The sequence below is a fragment of the Canis lupus genome (genome assembly GCF_048164855.1).
Source record: "Canis lupus baileyi chromosome 5 unlocalized genomic scaffold, mCanLup2.hap1 SUPER_5_unloc_4, whole genome shotgun sequence".
Classification (NCBI taxonomy): domain Eukaryota; kingdom Metazoa; phylum Chordata; class Mammalia; order Carnivora; family Canidae; genus Canis; species Canis lupus.
Window position 1 is genome coordinate 612,640 of NW_027326411.1, and position 14,249 is coordinate 626,888.

At 39.6% G+C, this 14,249-nt stretch overlaps 1 protein-coding gene across 3 annotated transcripts in view; it reads left to right on the forward strand.

The window, feature by feature from the left end:
* Window positions 1-14,023, forward strand: part of LOC140629427 (ankyrin repeat domain-containing protein 26-like) — a 171,683-nt gene extending 157,660 nt beyond the window's left edge. For 2 of the 3 annotated variants that reach the window (XM_072818893.1, XM_072818895.1), the window contains exon 31: window positions 13,394-14,023. The gene's annotated coding sequence lies outside the window, so the exon portion shown is untranslated. Of the gene's footprint in view, window positions 1-3,185; window positions 3,521-13,393 lie in introns of those variants that run through there. The other variant, XM_072818894.1, reaches the window with a different exon arrangement.
* Window positions 14,024-14,249: the final 226 nt, after the last annotated feature.

The window sequence follows — 14,249 nt, forward strand, 5'->3', positions numbered from 1 at the left end:
GTAAGTAGCTCATTGTGGTTTTGATTTGCGTTTCCTTGATGCTGGGTGATGTTGAGTGTCTTAACATGGCTGTTAATTAGCATATTTACACCACTGATATTTAACATGATCCTGAGTATAGTTAGATCAATATCTACCATATTGGTTACTGTTGTCTGTTATTGCCCTTGTTCTTTGTTTATTTTTATGTCTTCCAGTGTTTTCCTGCTTCCTTTGGTTTTAATTCAACATTTTGTGATTGCATTTTCTCTCCCTCCTTAGTATCTAGATTATGCTTCTTTTCTTATTTTTTAAAGAGTTTGCAGGATGCATTTATAAAGAATCCGAGTGCCCTCACAGGCTTCACACACAATACACATTCCTCAGAACAGAGTATTCTCAATTCCTCCTTCTCATGCCGTAGGGCCCTCATCTCACTTACTCATAAGCTGTGATCGCTGAGTACTTGGTTGCTGGTTTTTGAGCAAACCATTGTCTGTTGGGTCAATTAGGAATTCAAAAATTGTTTTATTTCACTTTTCTTTACTCATTTTCTTTTTTTAATAATAAATTTATTTTTTATTGGTGTTCAATTTGCCAACATACAGAATAACACCCAATGCTCATCCCATCGAGTGCCCCCCTCAGTGCCCATCACCCATTCACCTCCACTCTGGATAGTACATGTATTTTAGAGTAACTTTATTATAGATTCCAATGGTAAATTGGAACATATTAACGTTGAGAATTGAGAATTAATTTTGAGACTTGAATTTGAGAATTTGAACTATTGAAATTTAGGGAGCCTTTCTGAATCTTAATTACATGTATGAAGAAACAACCTGAGGATTAATTGTGAGAACAGGTGCGAGAATATCCAGTGTACCGTTTTGTGTAAATATTTGCATATGACTTTTCTTTTATGGAATTAGCCCGTGGCACTTATTTCAAGCAAAGGATTGGCATTATGCATGGAGGAACCCACTTTCTGTGATCATTTATTATTTATTTATTTTTAAAGATTTTATTCATTTATTCATGAGAGACACACAGAGAGGCAGAGACACAGGCAGAGAGAGAGAGAAGCGGGCTCCCCACGGATGTGGGACTTGATCCCAAAATTCCGGGATCATGCTCTGAGCCAAAGGCAGAAGCTCAACTACTGAGCTGCCAAGGTGTCCCTCTGTGATCATTTAAATTTAGATCTGCACATCACTTTCCATTCATGTCATGCTATGTTCTAACTCTTCTCCAAAGAGTTATTTATAATAGAAACTACCTATGGCTGCTTGTTTAAGACAGGTGACACACATACAGTCTTCTTTCACTATTGTTGTTACCGGTTTCCCTATATTTCCAGAGAGAGCTATCCACCTTCAAGGGAGTGGACATTTTTATGAACATTCTGTGCAGTGACTGTTGTTATGTTTTGAAATAGCAAAGAGATATTTCTCTAATTTCATGAGTTGGTTGAAGGCTATTAAGATTCTATTGATTAAAACTAAAAAGCCACCATCTTAACCAAGTGATCAAACTTATCTGACCCATAATTGGATCCAAGTAATAGCATGCACCTCCTGGCTGATCACTAAGAAGGGCACAATATCATCTCTGTAGTAATCCACCAAATAAAGTTTGTCTTTAATTCAATCTTGAAGAAACAAGCAGAAAAAATTCCATTGAGGAACATCGTAGCTGGCTTAGACTCTTCAAAAAAAAAAAAAAAAAGACTGGTCTATTTTAGATTAAGGAGACAACAGTGATATGAAAAATGAATGATTCTTTATTGGATAGCAGATTTTGAGGGGAAAGGAGGTTCTATAAGGGCTGTAAGAAACAATTTTGTGGGAAACAGAAATATGAAGAGGGCTTATATGATAGATAATAATTTCACATTAAGGTAAAAATTCTTGGGAGTGAAAATAGAACAGCTTTATGGGAGAATGTCCTGTTCTTTGAAGATATGTGCTGAATAATCAAGAGGGGAAGTGTCATGTCTGCCACTTCCTTTTAAGTGTTTTAGTGAAACTGTGTGTGTGTGTGTGTGGGTGATATATAGAGGGAAAATGATATAAGCAGATGTAGCAAAATATTGACACTGGTGAATATAGGAAAAGGAACCTGTGGTGTTTACAGTAATGTCCTTGTAATATTTTCAAAGACTTGAAAGTTTTCAAAATAAAATGCTGGGTAATGAAACAAATACCAGGTTTACATTTATGTATGAATACTTCTCAAGAGAAGAATGTTAACTCTAGTAAGATGAAAGAAATATGATCGAGAATGATTTTTGGTTTACGTATCCATCTATTTGGTCAACCAAAAAAATCACAATTATCCTTCATTATTCTTTCCTGATCTTACTCTGACATTCTATTTATCAGCAATCCCATCCACTCTCCCTTGACAGCAGTTACATCGCCTCCCTCTCTACTGCTACCACCTTAGCCCAACCTCCACCATCATAGGTACCCTGGTAATAGAGGTGACTCACCTGGAAGCTTCCCCTCCTGCCCTTCCTCGATCCACTCTCCCAAAAGCAGTTAGAGTAAATTTTTAAAATTATAAATTAAATCATGCTCCCTACCTCTGCTTATAACTCTCTGATGGATTTTAATCCCACTTAGAAAAATAAAGTTCAAATTCCTATCTCCATGACCAGTCTTCTACCTCCATCCCTGACCTCTGCTCAGGAGGAGCTTTTCCTTTCTGGCCTCGCTGTCCCTCCACTATTCTAAACTTCTTCCTGCCCAAGTTTCCCTGTCTCTACCTGGAGTGCTCCGTCTCTTCTTTGTGACATAGCTGGTCCCTTCTTGTCCTTCATAGCTCAGTTCAAATGGCACCTCCTCTGTGAGGCTTCCTGTAACTCTCCAAACTAAAGTAGTGCTCAGTCTCTCATCCGCACATTGCCTAGCCTTCTTCCTCTGAATTTTACATATTATTATCTGTCATTTTATATTTTTGTTTATTGTCCGTCTTCATGAAACTTATGGAGCTTCACAAGAACAGGCATACTGTTGGCCTTGTTTGCTGCTGTACTTTTAGCCACTCAAGCAGTACCTGCTACATTTAGATGCTCTAGAATTGTTGAATGAACTAAAGAAAAGGTAACAGTCTATAAATTACTGTGGAGGTATATCAGGAAGAGGCTAGCCAGAAACACAGAATCCATGCTAGTTATTAAAACAAAAAGGAATGTGTTTCAGGGGATCGTGTCCAGGGGTGACGAACTGAGAAGCCAAGCAAGCTCCGTGAGATTATTAGCCACCATCACCCCTAGACTGGGGGCAAATGGAAGAAGTTATGCAGCTGAAGCTCCAGAAAGGTGTCGACTGAAACTGAAACTACAGAGAAGCATATTACTGATAGAGAAGCCTCCGAAGGCAGGGAAGAAGGAGGGGATAACCTATATATTCCTTTTCTTTGCTGTCTAGTCTCTGCTCAGTTGGAACCCAGGCAGAAGCTAGCAGACCCAAGAACTTGGGAAGCATAATCTGTGTACCAGGTCCCCTCCCTAACAGGCGGCAGGATGGGGGGCAAGGTTGGAATGAGGGCAGACTGAGCAGATCCCTCCTGGAGCAGGAACCTCTCATTGGGATGCCTGGGTGGCCCAGCGGTTGAGTGTCAGCCTTTGGCTCAGGTCGTGATCCTGGGGTCCCAGGATCGAGTCCTGCATCAGGCTCCCTTCAGGGAGCCTGCTTCTCTCTGTGCCTGTGTCTCTGCCTCTCTCTGTGTCTCTCATGAATAGATAAATAAAATCTTTAAAAAAAAAAAAAGGAACCTGTCATTGAATGAGAAAAATAAAAACCCATCCCAAAGCATTTATTCTTTTTTTTTTCGCCTTTTTTTAAAGATTTTATTTATTTATTCATGATACAGAGAGAGAGGGAGAGAGGCAGACACACAGGCAGAGGGAGAAGCAGGCACCATGCCGGGAGCCCAACGCGGGACTTGATCCCCAGTTTCCAGGATCACGCCCTGGGCCAAAGGCAGGCGCTGAACCACTGTGCAACCCAGGGATCCCCTAAAGCATTTATTCCTTATCAGTGAAGGACGAGTTCTATTTAGGGGATCGGGATTGCTTGAGAATATCCAAAACATCTGGTAACAGAAAAAAAAATAGACTATTTATTGTGGTCTTTTTCTGGGTGAACTGTTGACCCCTTGTTTTAATTTTTTAGCTATTTCAACTGTCTGGAGGTTAGCAAAAATTGTGTTACCTTACTATTAAAACATAAATAATATATTTTAAATCCTGTGTTTCCTGACTTGAAAGATACTGAGTAGTGTTCTGGCCCACATCTTTCTGGATTTTTAAGTATACACATTATTAGAAAGTAAAAATCACCAAAACATGCTTAATCATAAATTGCATTGATCCCAATCCACTTAAACTCTAGAATTCCTTAAAATTTGCAAAGATAGGAATCAGCAATTGAAGGAGGCCATGTCTATCTGGTCAATTGTGTCCTTGAAGCCACTGGCCCAACTGTGAGGTTGTGAAAGCAAGCCAGCTTGTGGACCTGCAGCTCCTTCTAGCAGGGTCAACCAGTTCTCCTCTTCCCACTCTTCCTCTACATGCCTGTCGTTTTATTTATCTTCCTGTTCCCTTCAGATGCAATAGGGATAGGAAGTACAATATCTCAGTACCTCCTCATGCCTCTGTCCTTCTCAAAATATCATGAAAGAAAACACAAAACAGAAAATATCCCAGATAACAGCTGTCCTAAGGGAAGCTACACTTCTACAAAATGAAAGTAAATGACTTTATATTTTGGTATATAAATATACCTGTGATGTTATATGGAACAGGCAAAGATTCTACTTATGGTTCTAATCCCCCTACGCTCATTAAGTAAGGGAAGAGGGAGGTTAGAGGAGGCACTGTTCAAAGGGTATGTCAATGTTCTTTTAAAAGTAATGGGTTGGACATATAAATCATAGGAGTAATGTTGTACAAAATAGTGAATGAAATATTTATACATTCCATTGAAGCTTAGCATGTGTTCCAGAGGGAGATGTCCTAGAGAGATGGGTCTTCCCCTTTGTTCTGAATCTATTTTTCCAATTGCTCTGACACAGCTGTTGGCTTCACAATCATTCTGAAGTTGATTAGATCAGAAAGCAAAGGCTTGCCTGCTCAGCATGACCAATGATAAACATCAAGGTTGTGGGTATTCCAGGCTTGTAGTCTATATATTGAAGTTGTTTTTGGTGTTTTGTGGGTCTCCGAGTGGTTCTCTAAATTTTCATCCTCCTGTATTTATATATCATTTGTAACTGAAAGAGTACAGCATAATGTGCATTGCATACACTTGCATAAACTCTACCAATCAAGTTTGAAAATGGCTGTCAGATTTATGGAGCACAACTACAATTACATTCATACACATGTTCAGCTACAAAGCAGAAATAGAACCTTGTTACCTTTGTTTTGCTTGTTTTAATAAAACAAAACATTTGAATTTAACTTCAAGGAAGTAAATTGCTACCTGCTGAGAAATTCTTTTGACTTGCTGTTGGAATGATTTAATGTTTCCAAAGCATGGTGTAGGTGAGCCTGAGTGCAGATTCTTTTATGTCCAAAGGTCAGAGAGGTTTATAAAAATTCCTAAGAATAATCAGAGATGGGGATCCCTGGGTGGCTCAGCGGTTTGGTGCCTGCCTTTGGCCCAGGGCGTGATCCTGGAGTCCTGGGATCAAGTCCTGCATCGGGCTCCCAGCATGGAGCCTGCTTCTCCCTCCTCCTGTGTTTCTGCCTCTCTCTCTCTCCCTCCCTCCTTCCATGTCTATCATGAATAAATAAATAAATAAATAAATAAATAAATAAATAAATAAATAAATAAATCTTTAAGAAAAAGAATAATAAGAGATACTATACTAAGTGCTTTGCAATCACTATTTTATTTAATCTTCACAAAAACTCAAAGAGGGAAATACGGTTTTTATTTTCTGTTTTATAGATGTGGAGATTGAGGCTTTTAGATGTCTTCCTGAGATCTGGGTTAGCCTTTAGCACAGGTTCTGACCTCAGGTCCATCTGAGAACAAAGCTGCAGGTAGGGTAGTATTTTAGTGAAGTGCTTTTCTTCTTTTTAAAGAATTCTCCCAAGTGAGTATTGGTCTCTGGGTCTCTGTGACTATGAGCTTGGTCTGGAATGATTTGAGGTGGCATGGAGAACCAAACCTGGGTCTTTGCCAGCAACAGCATTGCTTCCACTTGCCTTTCTCAAGTCCCATTGCCAGCTTGGCTCCTTGAATGCTTTATCTTGCCATAGGTACCCAGTCTCGAAATGTAGGCTCTAAAGTCAATGTCATTTTAACTATGTCATCGGGAATAGCCAGCTGAGTTATTGAGTCATACAATTGTAGGGTTGGACATGACCTTATAGACCATCTGATGTAACCTCTCTTTCTCCAGGTGATCAGGCTGGTGGTCTCTAGGGAATGAAGAATTTGTCTAAGTCAAACTAGTGGGGTGGGGGCAGTCTGAATGAGAAACCACATATATTCACTCTTTCAACCATAAGGTATTAGTACACGCCATGTACTTTACCTTGGCAATAGATATTTTCCTCTTGACACTATAGTATACTATGTTGAAACGCCATTAAAGAAATAAATATTGAATAAGATTTTTTTTTACTTTTTAAAAATATTTTATTTTTTTATTCATGAGAGACAGAGAGAGAGAAAGAGGGGGGAGGGAGAAGCAGGCTCCAGGCAGGGAGCCTGACATGGGACTTGATTCCGGGTCTCCAGGATCATGCCCTGGGCTAAAGGCGGCACTAAACCGCTGAGCTACCTGGGCTGCTCAAGATTTTGTTTTTTAATTTTTAGAGAAAGGAGCTGTTTTTCATTTATTTTAAAATCCTTACTTGAAAAACCATTGATCATTCCTCATCAAAAAGAGAAACAGAAAATGAAATCGTTGTCTTAGAATATCCAGCAATAAAGATAAGCTCACAGGAGACCAAGACAACTCTTAAGGGTTTTTTTTTTTTTCTACTCATTCAAATATTACTACTTTGTAGGAATTTGGGTAAGAATCTGGAGGCTAAATCTCGATACACAGTTCCTTTAAGCTAATATAATTGCAACAACAAAAAAATGAGGAGTGGGCACGGAGGAGGATATCATATCCTAGATACTGACATTTCAAATAGCAGTAGTTGTGTGTTTCAGATGGGTACAGGCCGATGGGACACATGCCCTATAATAACCAGTACATTGCGGGTGTGTTTTGATGTCCTCTGCTCTTCTCACAAAATTTAAATCTGTTTATATAGTTCTTTGGCACAGTCATAGGACAAGAAGGCTACCTCCCCTGAAAGACCCTTCCTAATCACCAAAACTAAATTTAACCATCCTGTCACTACCAAATGGTTCCCTCTCAATCAACTCACCTTCCTTATTTTCTGCCTAGTGCTTATGGCTATCTGGAATTGTCTAGTTAGTCTACTTATTTACCTGCTTCTTGCCCATCCCAGCCACTCACATCCAAATGTGAAAGTGGGGATTTCATCGGTTCTGTTCACCACTGTTTTTCTGAGTCCAGCTGGGAGCCTGACACATTACCACCAAGCAATAAATGTCTGTTCAATAGATGCATGAGTTTGCAATGGCACAGACTTGACCTGAAGTATTTTCTCTGAGGGAGATAGAGTAACATAGGGACTGGGGAGGAGAACTTGGAGCTCTAAGTGGCTAAACAGCAAAGTGCGCTGTCCTGAGAATGTCGCGGCACCTCGGGAACCTGCACTTGATCTCCAGAATACCATGGGCTTACATTTCCCTGGACCAGGAGCTGCCCTGCTGAGAGTTCCATAGAGACTCTGGTCTCTTTGCCTACCGAGTCTAAGCATACTTGCATGTAGGTTAGCAGTGGGACAGCAATATGGTAATAATATGTGTGGGATGGATAGAAGGTATGTCTAGAAGGGATACTCCCCTGAGCTGTGAGAATCATCCTGGTGTGACTCAGGATCTGGGATACCCTATTAATTCCCCTTTGACAGATAAATAATAGATACCAGAACATACTCTATGGGATAGTACATTGTTAATTTTATAGTGATTCATCTGTAATCAGAAGTTCTGGGATACTCTCCTATTCTACCATAATTTAGTTATGATTTGATAATATCATTAGTACTTACGGAATACTGAATCTGCTAATATATTAGTAGGGATATTATAATCTGCTATTGTATTAATTTTTAGTTTGAGAAGGGGCATATGTTTTAAAACACAAGTGAAACATGAAAGTGGCATCGGGTTATCTGAAATTTATCATCATGTGTAATATATTTCTAATGTAAAACATATTTAATTAAGATATATCATCCATTGGTGTCAGAACTGGCAAATGATCCTATATATAAAACATATATATTTATGAATAACCGCGATATTGATCCCTTCAAATAAAATTGAGAATGTTCTTTTCTCCTCCTCCTCCTCCTCCTCCTCCTCCTCCTCCTCCTCCTCCTCCTCCTCCTTCTTCTTCTTCTTCTTCTTCTTCTTCTTCTTCTTCTTCTTCTTCTTCTTCTTTGCTTTAAAGCATTCCACTTTAGAATGTAAAGTCCTAAGTCCATCTTTAAAGATTTATTTGAAATTCTTGAATTTTTTTTTAAATTTAAGCATCACTGTTTATAGGGCTCATTTGGTGGCAGGCAACAGAGACTATCTTTGGCTAACAGCAGTAGAAGCCATTTATTGAAATGATAAGTAGATTGTGAAATCAAAGGCCTCTCAAAGAAGAGCTGAATTTGAGAGATCAAGGAGCAGGAACTAATGAGGATTCTGTTCAGAGCATCACTGTGATGAGGAAGAAATGTCAACCATTTTGCATCCTGTGGTCACTCAAGACAAACAGTTTTGGGAAATACATCTGATTGGTTCAGCTGAGTCAGATGCCCAGCCCTCCTATGGGTGGGAGACCATCTTTAATAAAAATTTAGAAATACAGAGGGACTTCCCCAGGGAAAAATTAGCATGCTGCCAGCACTAAATAAACATGAGAGAGAGAGAGAGAGAGAGAGAGAGATATGCTGGGCAAGCAAAAACACAAATATCCACTATAGTAAATGAGCTAATCCTGTCAGTTTCCCATAATTTGTTCTCAGAAGCATGGGAAATAATCTCTCATACTGATCACATCACCTTGAACAATGATAAAAGAATAAACTTAGATTAAATCTTAGTGTTGATTACGGTACAATACAGCCAGTGCGTTAAAAAGAAATATTAATTGATGGTGACATGGTAGGAAAGTGGAAGGAAATTAATATTTGGAGAGAGCCAAGTGTTATGCTAATTGCTTTGCTGGAGCCTCTCATTTAATATTCATGATGATTACAGGAAGAAGGCATTTTAAATTTATCTTGCTGATAGGGAAACTGAGGATCAGAAAGATTAAGCAACTTCTTTTCAAGGTCACATACTTAATGGCATACAAATAGAACGATGTGGTACAAGTGTTGTATTACTGTCAATACAATTCCAAAGGAAAACAACATGTAATTGTTAGTCTGCCTTGCTGATGTGATGTTGCTGTTGTCACGGATAATTACTACATAACTCCTCTTTGTTGGACCATCATGTTATCTTGAGACCTAATGAAATATAAGCATCTCTTCTCTTTTGCCAGTATTGTTAGGATTATGAATATTACCACCAAATAGTGTTCTCCCTGTCTTATTTTGCTGAAAATCTCAGTTGCCAATTTTTTATTTTAGGTCAGCCATATTATTGTTAAGCCTTTTATTTTAGGTCACGTTTCCTAAAAGCAGGCCTTGGGGGAGACATTTGGGTCTCAGTGATTTACTGTAAGAGTGCTTTTCAGGAAGCAAATGGGAAAAAAATAAATAAATCAGGGAAGTGAGGGAAGCAGAATAGGAAAGAGAAAAGAGTCAAGCAAGGATGTGCTCTCAGGGGAAAACAATCAGCTCTGTCCTGATCTTTGGGGGTCCTGGAACCTAAGTCATATTAGAAAGTATTTCTCTCTGGAAAGTGGGGACTCTGGGTAATTATCCGGAGGCAGGGCAGCTGTGAGCTCTTATGCACAGGAGCTGGGGGATGGGTGTACCGGCTCTATAAAGGGGATCTGGGTTGTTTTGTTTTGTTTTGTTGTTTTGTTTTGTTTTTTAAGATTTTATGTATTTATTCATGAGAGACCTAGAGAGAGAGGCAGAGACACGGGCAGAGGGAGAAGCAGGCTCCATGCAGGGAGCCCGACTTGGAACTGGATCCAAGAATACTGGGGTCATGCCCTGAGCCAAAGGCGGGCACTCAACCACTGAGCCACCCAGACGTCCCATATAAAGGGGATCTGTCTACACTCATGTGCATTCAGGAGAAGAAGCATTGCCAGGCACTTCCCTTGGTCAAAGGGGGAGTATCTTTGCTTCCTTTTCCCTCCCTCCTAGTAAGATAAGTCACTAACAACTTGCTTACAGGAGGATACAACTCACAGCTGAGCCTGTGAATTTTTGGCAGGAGGGCATGGGTCATTGGATGCCTAAGACAATGTTTAGACAATGTTGGCTGGGCTCAGACCTGCTGTCATAACACAATGGCATAGTGGCCTCTCCCAGAGGAGACTAGAGTAGCGTAGCATCAGTGCCATGTAGCTATGATTCATGGCCATAGTTAGCAAACCCAGAGTTTAATGATGAAATTTTACAAGAGAAAAATGACACCTTTTTTGTTGTTTTCCTAGCTTTCAGACCTAGCTAAATGTTCATATCTTACTTTTATGATTTAGGAAGATAGCTTTTGTTTATGTCTCTCTCTATTTCCCTTTTCCTTATCTGCCTCTCTCGAATTGAGTTTTGCAAACTGATACACTTTTGTGGTTTAACAAACAAGAAGCTATTTAATATTATTTTAGTGTGCTAACACTGTGACATTTCTGAGCATGAAGATTTTTAAGGTGGCATAAATAGGTATTTTCTACTTTAGCCTATCTTACTTCCAAAGGATAGCCAGTTTGCATTTATTTTATTTTTACCACATAAATCTTTCAGTGCCCCATCGTGATCCTCCCATCCCTTTCTCCTTCCCTAGATCATTGTCTTAGTTTAACCCTTATCACTTCTTCCCTGGGATATTGTAATGGGTTGCTGTGTGCCTGTCAAAAGCATAATGGTGATTTACAGAGAAATCAAAGAATACAAGTCCCTTTAATATAAAGAAAAGATGGAAGATATCAACTGCGTGGGAATGGTTTCACAGAGCTGGAGATTCAGAAACATTCACCCCATTGGAGAGACAAATGTCTTTTTTTTCACAGAGGGATCCTGTTGCTGATAATAGGACCTGACGGATGACTGAGAATTTTTCTTTGCCCTTCTCACGTGGAGTCCCATACTCTCTGACCTATCCTGAAAGATGTAGGGGGTCTGGCTTTCCGCCTACTTACCTACTAAGTGCAAGAAATAGAATGACCCCAACACATCTGAGTGTATAAGTAGATTTAATTACAGACCAGTTCCTCTAGAGCCTGCATCCTCCCAGCCTGCAGAGTTTCTGGCACCTTTACTCCCATCGTTCAAATGGTTTTTCCTCCTGCAGATCCACTCCATTCCCTTACATTCTCTATATTGTTGCTAGAATCTTCTTTAACTAAATGTTTATATCATGTTATACATTTTGAGTTTTTTTTCTCATCCATATTTCACCTAAACTAAAATAATTAATTTAAAAATTTTTTAAAGAAATCTATGTCATTTTCCTACTTATCTTTCTCCGGTTCTCCATCACGTAATTGATCGAAAATTCTATGTAATTCTATGTATGTGCATATGCACAGACACACATTCATCTTGTACCAATTTGCAACTTATTCCCTCTTAGCACATTACGTGCAGATTTGTGAACACAACATGTTTCTCAAACCTCTTTTAACTAAACATGACATTTTCTCTCTGGTTCAGCCTTACCCCTTGTCTACCTGAGCAAATCTCAGCCACTTTCATGTCTTCATGATTGAACCCAAATTTAACTCTCTCAACAGAGCTTTCAGTGACTTCCCAGCATCATTATTCACTCTTCTCTCCGGTATTTCTTAGCACCCTTCATCTATGTGCATTTTACTAATTTGTGATTGTTCATTTACATATCTGTTTCCCCCTGAGGCCGTGAGGGCAGCCGTGTAAATCCCTAGGTCTGGTTCCCTAAGGCTCAACTGGTTGTTTTCAGACGATGATGCTGGCCAAACCTCTTGTAGACACCAGTAGAAAACCTCACCCAGCCGAAACCTGCGCAAACATGCTCTTAGGCAGGGCTGTCTAGAAGCTCTTGTGATTCGTGTAGAAGTGACTCACTGAAGGTGTGCTCTCACGGAAAAGCTTTGAGTCAGGGAAGCTGAGTAGGACGGGGAGGCGTTAGGCAAGGGCCTGCTTTCAGAAGTCCAGTTTAGCTTTCTCCCTGGGGAAGAAGCTCTGAAGCAGTTGCATCGCCTGCCTGTAGGCAAAAGAGCTGGGATTGTCTACTCTGGTCACGTGCGCGCGCCCACCCCCCACCCAGGGGGGCAGATAGTTGCAACCTCCCAGGCTACTCTGGGTAAAGGGGGTTTTTTAGACCAAAGCACGCCTCCAGAAAAGAGAAGGGCCTGGGGACAGGAATTTAATAAAGGAGATTAGCAGAGTCAGGATCGGCATCTGCGCCACATACTCAGATATTTCATGCCAAAGAAGGCAGTTGTTCTCATTGGTTGAAAGCTTGCTTTTTGCCAGGCGAAGTGCTAAGTACCCTCGCGTGTGGGACCGGGGACCCATCTGTCCTGGAATATAGTTAACCAACTTTCGGCCAGGTATAATATCATACGACAAACCTAGTTAGTGAGCCAGGGAAACAGTGTCTGTTCCTATAGTTCATTGAATTCAAGAAGCAACGATTACAAGAAACATCATCATTTTATGTTTTATCGCTCCAACTGGGAAGGAGAACAAAAGGCATCCTATTAAGCTAGTGTGCGGTACTTTCATATCATCCATTATGTGACACAACCTGCTCTCAGAGATGCGGAAATGAAAATTAGGGATCCCTGGGTGGCGCAGCGGTTTGGCGCCTGCCTTTGGCCCAGGGCGCGATCCGGGAGACCCGGGATCGAATCCCACGTCGGGCTCCCGGTGCATGGAGCCTGCTTCTCCCTCTGCCTGTGTCTCTGCCTCTCTCTCTCTCTCACTGTGTGCCTATCATAAATAAATTAAAAAAAAAAGAAAATTAAAAAAAAGTGCGCATGAAATTTGGAAATTTATGAATATGGATGACCAAATGACAAGTAGAAAGATGTTTTTATTTAGAATTTCACAATATTAGATTATTAATAAGTTTAATCTCTTAGAAATAATTTCTATAATGGGTTATTTAAAATGATTATTACTAACTTTATTTTATTTTATTTTAAGATTTTATTTATTTATTCATTAGAGATGCAGAGACATAGGCAGAGAGAGAAGCAGACTCCACACGAGGAGCCCGACGTGGGACTCGATCCTGGAACTCCAGGATCACTCCTGGGGTCAAAGGCAGGTGCTCAACTGCTGAGCCACCCAGGGATCCCAATTATTACTAATTTTAAAATAATATAGTACATGCAAGTGTTTGTAAGAATTATATGTACTTGTGAGTTGATCAGAGGGATGGACTTTTGATAGAATTTACAAATAATTTTTGAAACTTATATCTAATTGAGGGCAATTATATGATGTTCTCATACACAATCATTATGTGTCCTAAGAAAAGATTAATTATATTTATCAATTGTTACTCAATGACTACTATGATTTGCAAGAATGATATATATGGTATTGAAAATAGTGTTATCACCTGTATACTTAAAAAATCTGCAGCCATAACATACAACCAGTGAGACTATTGATAATTTCAAGATTTTTAAATAAATGGGACCACTCATGTGTACTTTTGTATGACACACCATCTTTCATTCCTACCCATTGCTTGCCTGGCACCTGCCACATTTCTAGAGGTAAAAAGCCAAGGACAACACCATTAATTCAATAAAAACAAGAGTTTTAGTTGGTGTGATGGCCCTTCTATCTCAGATTTGTGTTTTTCTAATTTTCCAATATTAGTATGAACATTATAGTATTAGTTATAATGTTTATGTTAGTGTGAACATTATAAATATTAACAATGAAACTTTTTTGAGTGAACATTCTTTGAGCAACAGCCAAATGAAATGAAACAGTCATGCTCTTTATGATTTGGTTCAGTTAGTTAATTGAAATATGAGAGATTTCT